Source organism: Bos grunniens, chromosome X, assembly GCF_055505025.1.
Source record: "Bos grunniens cultivar Pamir isolate PY7600 chromosome X, Bosgru_T2T1.0, whole genome shotgun sequence".
In the NCBI taxonomy this organism is placed as follows: domain Eukaryota; kingdom Metazoa; phylum Chordata; class Mammalia; order Artiodactyla; family Bovidae; genus Bos; species Bos grunniens.
In genome coordinates, this window is record NC_141194.1 from 19168861 (window position 1) to 19186058 (window position 17198).

At 36.5% G+C, this 17198-nt stretch overlaps 1 long non-coding RNA gene across 1 annotated transcript in view; it reads right to left on the reverse strand.

Moving 5' to 3' along the window:
* Positions 1 to 5582: 5582 nt before the first annotated feature.
* Positions 5583 to 17198, reverse strand: part of LOC147339896 (uncharacterized) — a 784113-nt gene continuing 772497 nt past the window's right edge. The window contains exon 11 of the long non-coding RNA XR_015159683.1: positions 5583 to 5683. This is a non-coding gene — a long non-coding RNA (uncharacterized LOC147339896). The remainder of the gene's footprint in view (positions 5684 to 17198) is intronic.

The following is a 17198-nucleotide window of genomic DNA, read 5'->3' on the forward strand; positions in this document are numbered from 1 at the left end:
GCAGCTGCAATGTACATCAACAGAAGAATGGATAAACCATCTAGGGTATATCCATCTAATGGAATGCTACTCAGCAGTAAACTGAATGAACTATTGAAACACACTATAATATGGATGAATCTCAAAATATTTACGTTAAGTGAAATGACCCAGGACAAAAGGGTAGGTTCTGTATGGTACAATGTATATAGAATTCTAAAAAATGAGATCTAATCTATAGTGGCTGGTAGTTGCCTGGGGTTGGTAGAGACTATGAAGGACAGGTGGGGAAAGAGGGAGAGCATAAAATAAGGCAAGAGAAAACTGGGGGTAATGAAAATATTCATTATTTTGATTATGATGGTGGTATATTTCATGTATGCGACATGTATTATGTGTAAGTATACCTCAGTAAAGCTACTAAAACATATAGAACATATTGTATATATATTTAAATATAAAGTCATTTCATATCTTTAAGACAGGAAAAGAAGGCTAGGCAAAGGTAGGCAATATATAAAATTGGAATAACTCATCAAATGGACAATAAAATGAATATACCTCACACTAAATATGAATAAAAAGTTATATATAAATAAACTTCTAATATAAATAAAGGAATAAAATCTAGCAAACATAAAATGGAAAGAAATTGAATTGTACTGATCATTTATCAAGAACTGCAGAGTATGCTGAATTTCTAAGTATACAAGAGAAACAGTCACAAAGTAAAAGATGGACGAATAAGTCCATATATTCTGTATAAAAGAAATAATGGCATCTGGGAAACATATTTGCAGAAGAAATACCTGAGGGTGAACATCTCTAAAGGATCCAAAAAATGGATCAACCCTAAGATCAAGCAAGTAAACAGGAAAAGCATGTGAACAGATAATTCACAAAAGAGAAAATTCAACAAATAAATGTCCAGTTAAAAGCAGGTAACATTTTCACCCACTTAATTACTAAAATCTGATATCCTTCTATATTACTCCTACCCTGAATATTAGCCTACACTTTAGTCAATGTAACAGCTTTAGCTTTTTAAGAACTATAAAATTACTCAAATCCTTTGATATAGCAATTTTCCTTCTGGGACTTTAGCCTAAGGAAATAATCCAAACTCTGGAACAGTCTTGCATTAATATAGTTTTCAAATAACAATGAAAATTAAAAACAGCCCAAATAGCTAAAATAGGAGACTTGTTAATTAAATTAGTGTATAACTGCTCAATGGAATATTTTATAGGTATTAAACAAAACATAGGCACTATATAGCAATATGGAAAAGGCATATAATACTGGGTTTAAAAGTATGATGTTAAATTTTATGCACTTAGTGATTAAAATAATGTGAATATTTGAATGCACCAAATGTGAATGATAAATCTAAAACCGACAGCACTAGATTGATGGGTAGTTTATTTTCCTATTTTTAACTTAAATGTTCTCAGTTTAAAAAATTTTGAAACAGTTCATGATAAATTGTTTTACAGTAAGTAAGATATAAATGTCAAGAATCTTGAAAAATGTCTATGTGTAAGTAGCCATATAAACACAAGCGCTTTTCGTGTACAATTTGAACATTTTGGGGTTAATTTTCTGGAACTCATTTTCTTCCTGAGTACACTGATTTCTAAAGGCCCTGTAAATCTCAAATTTTATGTTTCTTAGGGCTCCATCAATATTAAGTTAAGCTTGGTTTCCACTGATTTTCATTGTCTATTTGTGGACCACAAAATGCTAAACCAATCAGTTTATACAAACTGATCAGTTCAATGAAAAAAGTCAAACTGCTAATTGTGCATTATATTGTCCCTAAGAAAGCTAAATGGATCTTGGTTCTTTAAGGGATTCTCCACACTTTGGTTAAACCTAGAGGGATGTGCAGGCATGGAGGAGGATCTGGTTATCCCTAAAAGCTTAAAAATGAACCTTTTGGAGCTCACAGGGCCACTGTGTATTGCAAACCACACTAATTTCTAGTAGTATAATTCTGGATGGTTCGGATGGAAAGAATTATTAGATCTCTGCTTAATGTACTTATTAACCTTTAGAGGGGCTTCCTTTGACCATCCTTTGCAAAAAAAAATCTCCTGCTCTAATGTCACATCCCATATGCTTAATTTTATTTTTGTACAGCACTTACTGCTATCTGAAATTATTTTATCAACGTGTTCACTTTTTATTGATCTTTAACCACATGATCTTATCTGTCTTATTGACTGAAATATCCCTTGGGTCTAGAACACTGTATAGTAAATGAAAGGTGCTCAATTAATAGTTGCTGAATGAATAAGTGAATGAATCTGACACCAGTAATGGTAAGGACTTAGACATAAGAGGACTGAAACCTAACATCCAGAACAAGATGAAGATGAAGGAGGACACTCAAACCCAGAGTTGGACCAAAGAGGACAGCCCAATGGGGTAAAACAATCCCAATCCTCACTGCGGAAAAAGGTTGGCAGCAGGGTATTCAACAAGATGGTCTTAATGGGAAGTCTATACTATTGGGAAATCTATCCTATTCTGTGATTAAGGAGTAGAGTAAGGGGGTAAAGCTGTTTGATCATCACAATTTTACGCTCATTTTGGAAATTCTCAGAAATCACCAAATCTTAGAGGGTAGGTAAGGATTGGTGTCTCTACTACAGCTTGGTAATAAAAAAAAGACTCAGACCAAATCCTAGTACACACACAGACATTTATTAACAAGCATGCCAAAAGAGCCATATACTCCCAAACTAAAGAAATCCTAGATTCTCTCCTTTCTGGTGGTCCATAAGTAACATGCATAAAATGTTCACCTGAGACAAATAGAATATTATTGTAGCAGTGGGTGTAAGCATCCACTCTAAAAGGATGATCAGGAACATTCCAGAACAATAACAGGGTTCTGGGTTTTGGGTTAAGCATGTGCCAAAACTAATGATCAATGTAAAGAGCTTGTTTTGTGACCCCATGGACTGTAGCCTGCCAGGCTCTTCTGTCTGTGGAATTATCCAAGCAAGAATACTGGAGTGGGTAGCCATTCCCTTCTCCAGGAGATCTTCCTTACCCAGGGATCGAACCGGGGTTTCCTGATGGCAGGTAAATTCTTTACTATCTGAGCCATCAGGGAAGCCCCTGCAAAACTCCATACCTATTTACTCAAAGACAGGTGGTGTCTTTAAAGTATTTAGCTAATAAATACATCTCGAATACCACCAATTGTACCTATGACAACCCATTTCTAACATTCTTTAATCAAATAAGCAAGCTATAAATTTCACTGAAGAAAATATAGTTCTACCATTAATTATGCTAAGCAGCAAAACTTTCAGCAAAGTCATTTGTATTAGCCATCCCTGGAATGGCTTTTCATAGTCACTGTTACCTCATATTTCCTAGGATATAGATCCTTGATTAGGATCATTGATTGCTCCTAAGGCTAGATTAAAAGTGATACATTTGTATCAAGCAGTCTATGCTGAAGTATTTTAAAGAAAGTTACAGATATTTCAAATGGTATCTCTCTTCCTAACCAAGAGGGCCTAAGTCAGGGAAGCTAGAGATACAATGAGGAAGTCTAATGGCACCCCACTCCAGTACTTTTGCCTGGAAAATCCCATGGACAGAGGAGCCTGGTAGGCTGCAGTCCATGGGGTCGCTAAGAGTTGGACACGACTGAGCGACTTCACTTTCACTTTTCGCTTTCATGCGTTGGAGAAGGAAGTGGCAACCCACTCCAGTGTTCTTGCCTTGAGAATCCCAGGGACGGGGGAGCCTGGTGGGCTTCCATCTATGGGGTCGCACAGAGTCAGACACGACTGAAGCAACTTAGTAGCAGCAGCAGCAGCAGCATACTGACAAAATATTGAAAGATATGAAGCCACAAGGACCAAGTAGGGATTTAAAGCAGGCAACAATTACACTTAAGAGAAGAAAGTTACTCAGTTGACTGAGCAATCCACAGAGGTGGGACTAATAAGTGGGTCTGCCTACAAGTGGGAAAAAAAGGCAGAGGTGAGACATTTAACCAGGAGCAACATGGGTAAAGCAGAACTTCTCTCCTGGAGGCACAAAGTCTTTACAGTCCTCCGATCTTGGCACGGGTGAGCCTGAAGACTCCTGAAAGTCAGCAACTGTGTGAAACCATGGTTTAATAAGTCCCAAAGCTTTATGAGGGAAATGAAGAGAAATGATAAGGCCCACATTTCCTTAGGCTTAGATGTACATAAGAATATATTCTTATCTAGAGTCCAGGTTACAAATAATATTTCATTGTAACTTTCTTTTCATCTGTAATCCAATATACTGGGTTGGCCAAAAAGTTTATTCAGGTTTTTCCATAACATGGTACAGAAAAATCTGAACAAACTTCTTGGCCAACCCAATACTTAATTCTATGAATTTAAAAACATCCTGATATGTGTCCACAGGATGTCAAGGATTTTATAGCATAAAAATGCTAATAATCTGTGTATGTGTGTTAGAAAACCTCTATGAGGACTCAGAAGTTGACAGAAGTTAATCTAGGAGTAGGTTAGGGTTCATTATAAGGAGATCCGTGATTGTGCAAAAGGCAGAGACTAAGCAGATGCTGACATATGAGGCAGGAGCCAATTCCCCATTTAGATCCAAATGAAATCAAGTAAAATTTAATCATAAGGGGAAAAGCTGCCATAAGATGCTAATAGCCATTGGTGGAGGTATATAAAAGAGATTGGACTGAATGAATATGAACCTTATGTGACAAAGCAGCTCATCTTCTGCTTTTAGAGTCCACATGCCAAAACCATGTCTTTGAAGCCAGCCCATAGACACAAATTCCAGTGCAAGTAGTTTATTTAGGGTATAATCTCAGGAGACACAGTAGAGGAGCGGGGAAATGAAAAGAATGGAATCCAGACAATAAAATGTTGTATTATTATGACTGTGGGCAATTGGAACTTAACCTCACTGGGGGACTCTGGGACCCAGAGTAGGAAACACCTCAGAGATAATCCCATCTGAGGGACAAGGGCACTGAGATATTTATGCACCAACTTCAGTTAGTTGCTGGTCAAAGGTTATTCTTATAGGAAGGCATTTATTTCTTGGCATTTCTGGCCACATTTTTCTATGGCAGAGTAGAAGTGCTGAGGAGTTTGAGTTCAGAGAAAGCCCAAAGACAGGCAGATGCTGGCAGTTGGCAGGGAACTGAAATGGGAAGAGCTGAGCAGATATGAGTGTGGTGGCAGTGATGGGGCAGATCTGCCATACTTGATGAGTAACAGTTGCAATTCACTCTGCATGATGGAATGGCCAAAGTCAGATTAAGGGGGAATTCAGAATTGTGTGTACCTTCCCCTCCTTGTTTCAACTTTCTTAACCACTACTACGGTTTTCCTCCTCTGTGGCAAAAAGAAAGAGGTAGAGTCCAAAATTTCTTCTCCAAAATGACTTTCATAGTTTCCAGAGTCTGAGCAGCAGATCCTTGTCTGTAACCAGAAGTAAACATGGAGGCTGTACCCAAAGACTGCAGTGCTATTTGTCTTTATTACCAGTGCGGGTAGAGGGTGAGTGGAATTAACTGAAGGTTGAACATATAAGGCACTTAGAGAACCGCTTCCCCTTACCAGGCAGAGGACGGAGAGTCTTCAGTCTAGCTCCAAGCTCACACTGTTCATCCTCTTGGATGACTCAGGACAATGCATCTTTTCAAAGGCATTAAAAGGACCTGTGGAAAGAAAGATGGTTTTAAAAGTATGATGAAATTAAGAGAAAAACTCCTGGCATCTGTGCCCTGAAATATCATCCAACTCCTCTGACAAGTGTGTCAAGCACAGCCTTTCACTTGGGAGTGCTTGTGGTCCTGGCATTCTTCCCTCCTTGAAACTAGAGAGAACCATCTCTATGCCCAGGTCATTGAAAAATAAAGATTATGTTGCTACTGTTGACACTGATTTTGCCCTGACCACAAAATGTGGGAAAGAGCCAGATTTCTGTGAGAAGCCACAAAGATTTGAATGTAGTAGATGAAAGGTTTTTTTTTTTGAATGATACATTATTATTATTACCCAAATTGCTGTTTCCTGGATAAGTGTATAAAGCCTAGAAAACATTTTAAAGCTGTACTCATAGAAGGCTGGTCCATGCTAAATGGAAGATGGTGAGTCTCTTGCTGGAGCTGGGCCTCCATAGTTTTAATCAGGTCAGAAGAGAAGGAATTAACCCTTTATAATCTGAAAATTGGTTTTTGAAGATGATCCTTGCCTTTTAAAAAATATTTTTGTCTTCAAAACTATCCAGAAAAGTCTTTAGAATATATATGGGCTCAGAAGTAAGGTTTCTTGCGACTGTATGTGTCTAAGTGTTTCTATTGACCCCTTCCAGTCAAGGATCACTAGAGAGAAGAACATCTTAACCAGAAGTGACAGTGATGACTCACAAATACAAATGGAGGGCTTCTTCTCAGTAAGTAATTGAAAATAATTTTTATAGTCATCACTGAAACTCTTCTTTCAGTTGAGGTCAGAGTTCACCTGCTAGTATTCCCTAGGAAAGTACCTCATACTTTTAGTAGGCTCTTTGATTTGAAATGATAAGAAGACTCATCCTTTTAAAGAAGAAGAATCACTGATGATTTATTGGGGATTAGGTAGGCTTCGTTTATCTGGATGGTAATACTGAAATGGGGCAAGAACGGGAGATATATTTCATTCCAAATGGCCTCTGATAATGTTCAACAAAGTAAACACCTGTCCTTCTAGTGGCCCAGTGAAATTTCACAATGGTTTTATTCTGAAATTTTTGTCGTGGCTTTGATTTGAGTCAGCTTCTGAGAACGTGCCAACATGGATCTGACTCAATTGAAGTGGCTCAACCTGGCCTTGGAGAAGTCACCAGGTAACTGAGAAAAAGTGAGTTTATCTATAAAACGATGGCTTCTCTGAAGTCCTTTCCTCAATTATAGCCAGGGTTATGTCTATATTATTTACCTTTGCACCTATCTGCTGGTGAATAAACTAGTCAGAAAGAAGAGGGAGACTCTGAAAAGGAGGAAGAAAGAAAAATAGAAATAAGGAGTATTTCAGTGCTTTCTTCTAGAAAGTTTTTTTTTTTTTCCTGCTGAACCCTGATTTATAGCTTAAAAAAAGAGTGGCTAATCTACTTCATTATTTCTTTTATACTTAATAAGGCTATATGAACATTGCTTCTCAGGCTCATAAAGGAAAAAAGAAGAAAAAGTGTCTCTCTATTTCTATCTCATTTTCCTCAACAGCTGAAACATTTTCTCTAGGATTCCAGACCAGCATACAAATGTGAATTCGAGAGGAAGATGTATTTGGAAGGGATACCGGCAACCTTACTACAGGGCTAGACCTGCAGGGATGTGTATCTCCTCTCCTTTAATCCTCAAAAAATAGAGTGTTGGATGTTAAAGATAAATTTCTGGTGTACTCTATCAGCATGGTAATGATTCAGCTGACTGGGTCAATATATATTTCTTCTTACAGACTAGGCAGGTACTTTTAGTTTCAGGACAACTAGTTAAATGGTTTTCTATTACCTCTATGCCAGAAGGCTCTATGCAAGGACCCTTAAGTTAGTCACACATAAGCACACATGCTTCTTTTCCATAGGTTCCTTCCTTATAAGTAAAATTTGGGTAGGTATTTGGGTAGGGAAGTCACCAGGACCTCCCTGGTGGCTCAGCTGGTAAAGAATCCACCTGCAATGTGGGAGACCTGGATTTGATTCTTGGGTTGGGAAGATCCCCTGGAGAAGGGAATGGCTCCCCACTCCAGTATTCTGGCCTGGAGAATTCCATGGATTTTATAGTCCATGGGGTTGCAAAGAGTCAGATACGACTAAGCAACTTTCACTTTCACTTCAAGCCTACAGATTGTTATGAAAAAGTTTTGCAATTGCCATTTGGCACAGTTGAGAGTGGCACGCTATGTGAACAACAGAAAAATAATCACTTTTTCAATAAATAATCAATAACCAACTTTTATCATACTTTCAGAACTCACAGAGAAATGTAATTTCAAGTATTGGGCCCTTAATGAAGACTAAGTTTTTCAGTATTAAAACTCAACATAGTTGAAAATAGTACCCCATTAAGGTTTTAAACTGTCATTCTTGATCCTTTTCAATATGAGTTGTTTTTCTTTCAGTATATAATATAAAAGCAATGTTATCATTAATATTCACTCATCTGAGGCCTGCAGTGTAGCCTGATGCTGGCAGAGCAGTATCTCCGTAGAACCGAACACTCTCTGTATTAAGAAAACTGTCCATGATGAGTCTAGCTAAATAGCAGATAAAACGTAACCTCATCTCACATAGACTTAGCATTTACAGGAAAATTCATTAAATGAGCTCCAGCAAGAAAGGCAAAAGGGCACATTTCTCTACATTGATAGAACTGGTAGATTTTTTTTTTTTTTTTTTAATGAAGACTCTTAGAGCCAGGGGTGGATGAGATCCCAGTTTCCAAATGTCTATACACTGGAGACAGGATTGATAGTCTTATTAGTCTGTCCTTTGTGTACTTAAAACATCCCAAGTCTCTGGTGCTGAAAGATTTATACATCATTTTATATTTATAACTCATTTCTATTCATTACTCTTCAGGGTAGATGCAAGCAGGTTGTTCCGGTACTGGCCCCAGGTTTCAGAGAAGATGACAGCTGCCACTGAGAGATTATGTGATGGTTTAGAAGCTTGCAAGTGGCAGCAATACGATTATAACTGAGTTTTTATTGTCTCTTAGAATATGTGGTCAGAAGTGAAAGAGAAGTTTTGGAGATTCAGAAGATTTTGCTCAGGTTAGATAGATACCCTCAAACTTTGGTAGCTAGAACTTTACCCAGTATGGTTAGATCCTTAGAAATCTACACTGGCCCTTAGACCCCTCCTCGGGACACTGCGTTGTGGTTACTAAATTAGCAGAGTTAGGTAGAGGAGACGGTTGCTCTTGACCAGCCCCGAACCTTCTCTCCATGTCTTCATTCCCTGACACCATATATTTAAAGATGGAGAGAAGAGACCAACATAATAATATATTAGGAGTTACCTATCAGGAAACAAAATGTAACTGTGATTTTCACCCACTCTCAATTAAGAGGAAACGAGTGGGTGTTCCATTACATTGATTATCTTAAGAATTATATGCTGGAAATTTCACAGAAAAGGAAAGTTAGCCATCACCATTTCTTCCTATAAGAATGGCTTTGCTCCCATGTACGTGCCTTTGGGAGCAACATATCATGAAATTGTTTTGGCATTGTTTCTAAAAATATTTTTTTTAATTTAAATTTATTTATTTTAATTGGAGGCTAATTACTTTACTGATAATACTGTTCTGTGGAGTTAAAAATTTTTCACTGTGGTAAAATACACATAAAATTTACTATGTTAACCATTTTAACAGTTCATTGGTGTCAAGTAAATTTACATTGCTGTGCAACCAATCTCCAGAACTCATCTTATAAAACCGGAACTCTATGTTCATTAAAATACAACTGCCCATTCCTGTCTCCTCCCAGGGCCTGACAACCACCATGGTATTTTTTGACTGAGTTTCCTTGCTGGCTCAGCAATAAAAAAAAAAAAAAATCTACCTGCCTATGCAGGAGACGTGAGTTCCATCCCTGGGTTGGAAAGATCCCCTGGAGGAGGGCATGGCAACCCATTTCAGTATTCTTGCCTGGAGAATCCCATGGTCAGAGGAGCCTGGTGGGCTACAGTCCATGGGATCACAAAGCGTTGGACATGACTGAGCAACTAAACAACCAGGACAATGAATTTGGTTATTCTAGATACCTCATGTAAATAGACTCATACAGTATTTTTTTTTTTTTTTTGGTGACTGTCTTATTTCACTTCGCATAATGTCATCAAGTTTCATTCACGCTGTAATATATGTCAGAATTTCCTTCCTTGTTAAGGCTTTATAATAGTCTACTGTATGTTTATACGACATTTTGTTTATCCATTCATTCGCAGATGGACAGTTGGCTTGCTCCCACCTTTTGGCTACTGTGAATAATACTGCTATGAACAGGACTATACAAATATCTTTTTGAAACTCTGCTTTCAATTATTTTGGATATATACTCAGAAGTGGAATTTCTGGATATATTGTACTTTTATTTTTAATTTTTTGATAAACTGCACATCTGTTTTCCATAATGACTGTACCATTTTGCATTCCTACCAATGATCCTACCACTTCCTCTACATCCTTATCAGTATTTGTTATTTACTGTTTTTTAAATAGTAACCATCCCAATGGTTGTGAAGTGGTATTTCCTTGTGGTTTTAATTGGCATTCAACTAATTATTAATGATGCTGAGCATCTTTTTATATGCTTGTTGGTTTTTTATATGTCCTCTTGGGAGAAATGTTTATTCTAGTCCTTTGTATGTTTTTAAGTCAGGTTTTCTGTTGTTATTGCTGTTATCTGTGAAATTTTGTGGTAAAGGACCTCATGGTCAAAGAGTATGGAAACCCTGATTGTTTTATCACCTTCTGAAAGATTGCAGTAAACCTGTATCATTTTAAAGGCTCTGAGAATTACTACAGTAAAGAAAGTTGCTAACTCTGCATAATACAGTATTTTCCATACATAACTACTGTGGAATCATTCTGCACTGAACACTTATTCCCATCTTGAGCCAGTGGGTAGCCACTGAATGCAATTTGTGAAAAGCTCTTCTAAGGGCTTAAAAAAATAGTCCATGAAGAGACATTTCCATATGAGGAGGAAAAGCTGTTATAGCAGGCTTCATCATGCTGTGTCTCCCACCCAGTCAAGCTTTTCTCTTTCATCACTTTGCAGATATTTATTGAGTGCTGACTCAGTGCTGGGGATATGAAAAAAAACACATTTTAGCCACTTACTTTGAGAATCTCAATGGGGAGGTAAATAATTACAGTCGAATTTGGTAAAGGTGCTGTGATAATGGTAAGACACATTATCTTAGGTTGTTTGGTCACAAGTAACAGAAAGCAAATCAAACTAGCTTTTGCAAAAGAGAGGCATGTGTTACAAAGGATACAGAGCTGTCGCATGAAACTCAAGGGCAGGAATGCAGCCAGTTTGAGGAAGGATCTGGAAAGCAGCCCAAATTCTCTATTTGTCCTTTCTTCTCTTTGAGGATCTGGATAGATGTTTCTACTATGCACAATATTCTTTTTATATGACTGCCTCAAAGCTTTTTTTGCTTTACATATTATAGTTGTACGCACCTGCAGAGAATATTTTGCATTTTTGTAAATCCTAATTCTAAATTCCAGGGAAAAGAGAGTAAGTGACTCTTGGAACAAGTACCTATACATGGTCCAGTCAACTGTGGCCAGGGTGATGGAATCACTTATCAAAACATGACTGCTATGGACCTAACATCTCTTACTTCTTCTCCTGTCACTTTCAGCATCCAGTTCCTGCTCTGCTGATACTGATAATGATTGTCTATTGAGAAAACCAAATATAATTAACATAAAAGTTTAATACTGATAAGGTAATTCTGAATAAACATTAGAAGACTTACCTACATACCAGCAATGAATAATTAAAGCATGTAATGGAAAAGTACAACCCATTTAAATCATAAAAAGACAATGTAAATAAATATTATTCTTAACAAGAGTGTTGTTTAGTCGCTAAATCAAGTCTGACTCTTTGTGATCCCATGGACTACAGCGTGTCAGCCTCCTCTGTCCTCCACTACCTCCTGGAGTCTACTCAAATTCTTGTCCATTGAGTTGGTACAGGAATTATTGGATACAGGAATTAACAAGAATACACAAGACTAAACATTTTAAAATTTAAATGAAAAACTGGGATTTCCCTGGTAGTCCAGTGGGTAAGGCTGAACTTCCAATGCTGGGGACCAGGCTTTGATCCCTGGTCAGGGAACTAGTTTCCACATGCCTCAACTAAGAGTTCACATGCCAAAACTAAAGATCCCACATGCTGCGACAAAGCTGGAAGATCCCATGTGCCTCACCTAAGACCTGACACAGCCAAATTAAAAGAAAATTTAAATGAGAAGCCATTGATCTTGAACAAAATATCTTAATTGGGCTTTCCAGAAGTTGACTTTTGAAACTCAGTTACTGTCATCCTTTAAGCCTCTCTCTTTTATACCAACTTGGACAAAAAGTAAGAGTAGTCATTGAAGTGAACCACCTAGTTTCAATGAGACAGACAGTGGATATTCATTTGCTGATTTACACTCCTTACCTGCCTTTACATATGTTAGCAACTTGCACTAATTGTTGAGGTAATGAATGAGTAAGAGAGGACTTAGGCCATTTCAAGAAAGATAGATTAGCTGCCAGAAGCCAGAGAACGATAAATCAAAGTGGCATCCATGTCTAAGAAGTTGGCAGAGACCAAATTCATCACATACATAAAATATTTTAGTTAAATACTACTCACCTGAGGTTCTGTCTTTTCCAGATTTTCAATATGAGGAAAATTTTGTAGATTCAGAAAGGGAAATGTTTGGGGATAATGGTTTATATATTTTCACAGGGAAGCATCTTCATCTTACAGGTTTTTAGAATATTTATTCTATGAATGATTTCCCAAAATACTATATTTTTACCATAGCTATTAGAGTATTTTATCTTAGGTAATAAAAATCCTAAATTGGGATTACCCTGTTTTTTAAAACCTATTCTTTAAATCCCATTCTTTAAACCTATTATATTACTTTGTTCTGCTAAAATTTATATGCTTTTCATTCACATAACTCTTCCTCTTCAAATAGTTTAAATTTGTGAGGCTAGGTAGTACTGTTTTTCTCTTATCCTGTGAACCTTTAACTCTTTAACCCTGTGAAGACCTCTTATTTTTTTTAAGATGATAATTTCTTGAGGAATACAGTTTCTTTAATCCTAGGTGCTTTAGATTTTATTATAATACATTTCTTACTGAAGAGATTGGAAAATTATCATTTTCAAATGGTAATTAAGTGGAAATAGCTCATTGTTTGCCTTGTATTATTTAGATTCAAATATTATTATTTTTTTTTGCCAGGTAGAGAATAAAATGGAGAAGGCAATGGCACCCCATTCCAGCACTCTTGCCTGGAAAATCCCATGGACAGAGGAGCCTGGTGGGCTGCAGTCCATGGGGTCGCTAAGAGTCGGACATGACTGAGCGACTTCACTTTCACTTTTCACTTTCATGCATTGGAGAAGGAAATGGCAACCCACTCCAGTGTTCTTGCCTGGAGAATCCCAGGGACGGGGGAGCCTGGTGGGCTGCCGTCTATGGGGTCGCACAGAGTCAGACATGACTGAAGCGACTTAGCAGCAGCAGAGAATAAAAGAAATTTCAAGAGCAAACTAAGTGACTTTTTCCCCTTTTCATCTGAACTTCGGATACTGATACATAGTAACTCCAATGATTAAGGCTCCAACAGCCGGAGTGCATAGGTTATTAAAATTCTGCTAATTGACACTTTTAACAGAGAAGCACATGATTGGCATCATCAAATATCTTGAAGACATTTTAACATGCAGACAGAATCATTCACTTATTGATCTGCTCAACAAATTAGACAGTCAACTAATTCCAGCATTGAGGATTTTCCATGTATTCTTTAAATAGGAGTCAGCAAACTATGGCCTGCAGGACAAATCCATCCAATTTCTTGTTTTGGTAAATTAAGTTTTTGTGGAACACTGCTATCACTAAACTCATTCATTTACATATTGTCTCTGGTTGCTTTGATGCTGCAACAAAAGAGGTGATTAGTTACAACAGTGACCATATGGCCTGCAAAGCTGAAAATATTTATTATATGGCCCTTTACAGAAAAACTCTGCAAGGAATTCCAGTTTTGGGCCCCAAATGTAAAGATCTTGGAAGCTGTCATTTCTGTCCTTATAACTCTTACCCTTTCAGCTGAGCGAACTAAAAGTCAATTATTTTTAAAGGATGCATTAGAAAACAAGGCCACACAGCAAACTGCCATTCCAAAATCTGGGGGGACCGGTGAGTGCAGAAAGTCACCATCAAGATTTGCTCACCTGGATCAGAAGCCACTGGATCATTAACTAGTAGGAACACTCGCATAGTTATCTTCATTAAGTGCTTCAGCTTGAGTATGGGCTAGCCTGAGCATAGGTAAATCCTAGAGTCTTTGGGGACCTCCAACACTTTCATGGAATTTACCTCCAAAAATATCACCAGTGTTAAATGCCGAGAAAAATGCATGAGGAACAGAAATTCTCTCATTCAAGGTATCTTTAGCCTTTCTGTCTCACCCAAGGAGGGCAAACTAAGGAACACCTGTGGAGATCACAACCTAGGGACACAGGTCCAATAAAAGACTGAGATTTAATCATAAGGTTATAGCATGCTTTCCCTCACCCACCCCTATCACCACACCAAACAGGAATCCAGTGTAACAGCAGTGAGTCACCCAAATGAGCTATAAGACAGATTCTGAGAAGGAGTATTTAGGGAAGTAAAGTCTAGAGGAGAGACAAAGACAAGGACACAAGAGGAATTTGAAACCTCTGGCCTCTACTGCTGCAGGAAACATTAAACACAGTGCAACTCCTAAACAGATGAGCATAAAATATCATACTAAAGGCCTATTTCCCTCAGTTTCTATTACTTGGTAAATCATGTCCTGCTTTCAACAAAAAAATTAAAAAGGCATTCTAAAAGGCAAAAAAAGAAAATGTTCTGAAAAGACTAGGCAAGTATCAGAACTACATTCAGAAATGACAGAAATGTTGGAACTATCAAACAGGGAATTTAAAATAATTATGATACTGTAAAGGTTTAATGAAAAGAGTAGATAACATGCAGGAACATGGGTAATGTAAGCAGAGAGATAGAAATGCTTGGAAAGAACAAAAATACTAGAAAAAAATTAAACCAAACCACAGATCCAGGAAGCTCAGAGAACATTAAGCAAACGAATACCCAAAATACCATATCTATTTATACTATATTTAAACTGCAGAAAACCAAGACAAAGAAAATTTGAAAGAAACCACAGGGGAAAAATATTTTATCTACAGAGAAACAAGGATAAGAATTACAGTATGCATCTTGTCAGAAACCATGCACTCTAATGGAAATTAAATGTCTTTGTCAAGGCTGAGTAGAGAATCAATGAACTTGAAGACAGGTCCATAGACACTTCCCTAGTGAAAACAGAATATCCAAAAACTGTGCGACAATTTCAAAAAGTATAACATACGTGTAATAAGAAAACCAAAAGGGGAAGAGAGAACAGAGCAGAATAAACATGTCAAGTAAGAAAACCAAGAATTATGCTCTTCTCTTATAAAAATTCATCATCAGCTGAGTGCCTTGCAAGAAATATTTTAACAAGTTCTTCAGGGAGAAGGGAAATTATGTAAATCAGAAACTCGGATCAAAATAAAGAAAGGAAATATTTCATAGAAGGAATAAATGAAGGAAAATAAAATGTTATAATTTTCAATTCTTTATGGAACTAAAATATGACGTTGCATAAATTACTACTAGTAACTGGATAGGTGAACTGAATGACAGCAATATCATAAGGAGTGATGTGAAGGAAGAATTGGGAATTCTCAGTTACAGTGTACCTATACTACAACTGAAGCATTATAGTGTTATTTGAAGGTGGGTTTATATCAGTTAAAAATATATATTGCAAACTCTAGAAAAACTGCTAACATTTAAACAAGTAAGTATAATTGATATGTTAAGAGTGGAGATAAAATACAATCACAAGAAATAATAAAACCAGAAAAGGCAGAAAAAAAAAGATGAACCAAAAAAAAGAGGAAATCAATAAAAGCAATTATACAATAGATATTAACCCAACTATATCAATAATCACTTTAAATATGAAAGTTATAAATACAATCAATTAAAAGACAGACATTGTCAACCTGTAGTGAAATACCATGTTTAACATACAACTGGTAAAATCTAAAAGATTGAGAAAATGCTCCATAGAGACAGTTCTTAGAAAACAAATGCTCTCATTCATTTACAGTAACTTAAAATGATGCATTCTTATGTAGGATAATTTAAAAATATTTATCTACATATTGATATTAGCCTTTGATTTTTGGATCACATCTGTAGATTCTGGCAAATATACAAAATATACTATAAGCAAGGCTATTAGTTGTGGCATTAAAGATCTATCAATAAGGAACTGGTTAAATAGTCTATTATACACTCACTCAAAGCAGTAGTATGCATCTTTAAAGAATAATGAGATAGATGTCTATATCTTGATAGATGACTCTAGAATACATTTTAAGTGAAAAAAGTACTGAATACTATTTATAGACTGATACTATGTATATAAGAAAAAGGATGTTGTATATGTACATATACACATGTATGTATTTTATTAAAATTTCAAAATACATGCCATGTAAATATACAACAAAAAACAATAAAATTTTGCTTATGCAGAGAGTAGGGGGGAAGGATTAATAGACCAGGAAAAGAAACGAGAATTCAGTGACTTTTTCCTAGTTTGACTTGGAACTATGTAAATATTTTACATAATTTAAAATTATACTTCAAAAAAACTTAAATATCTAAAACTGTAAAACATCGTATAACAACAGCTGTCACAGTGAGTGAGTGTCAGTTTATATACCAGCTAAAAGAGAGTGAGCTGTTTAGGTTCTCTGCACCCTCAGTGGTGATCTTGTATATTTTCCACGTGAACCTGTAAAACTTTCATATTACATATTAGAAATTAAAGGCTTTAAAAAATAAAATAAAGAACAACAGATTTGCAGAGTGGATTAGAAAAAAAGATTCAACACTATGTTGTCTGTACGAAATCCACTTTAAAAATGAAGACCCAGATAATTTAAAGGCAAAGGGATGGGGAAAGATATACTATGTGAACACTAACAGAAAAAGATTAAGTAGCTACATTATTTTTACATAAAGCAGACTTCAGTATAAGAAAATTATAAAGGATAAAAAAGGGCGCTATCTAATGATAAAGGAATAAATTCTCTAAGACACAGGAATACTAAATGTCTGTTCACCTAATAGGAGCGTGTCAAATATATGAGGCAAAAACTGGCAGAACTGAAAGAAGAAATAGAGAAATCCAATATTGTAGTTGGAGACTTTGACATCTGCCTCCATAAGTCATTGATAGCTCAAGCAGTCAGAAAATAGATAAGGAGAGATTGATCAAGTTGATCTAACTGGCATTTATGAAATACTTCCAACAAAAGC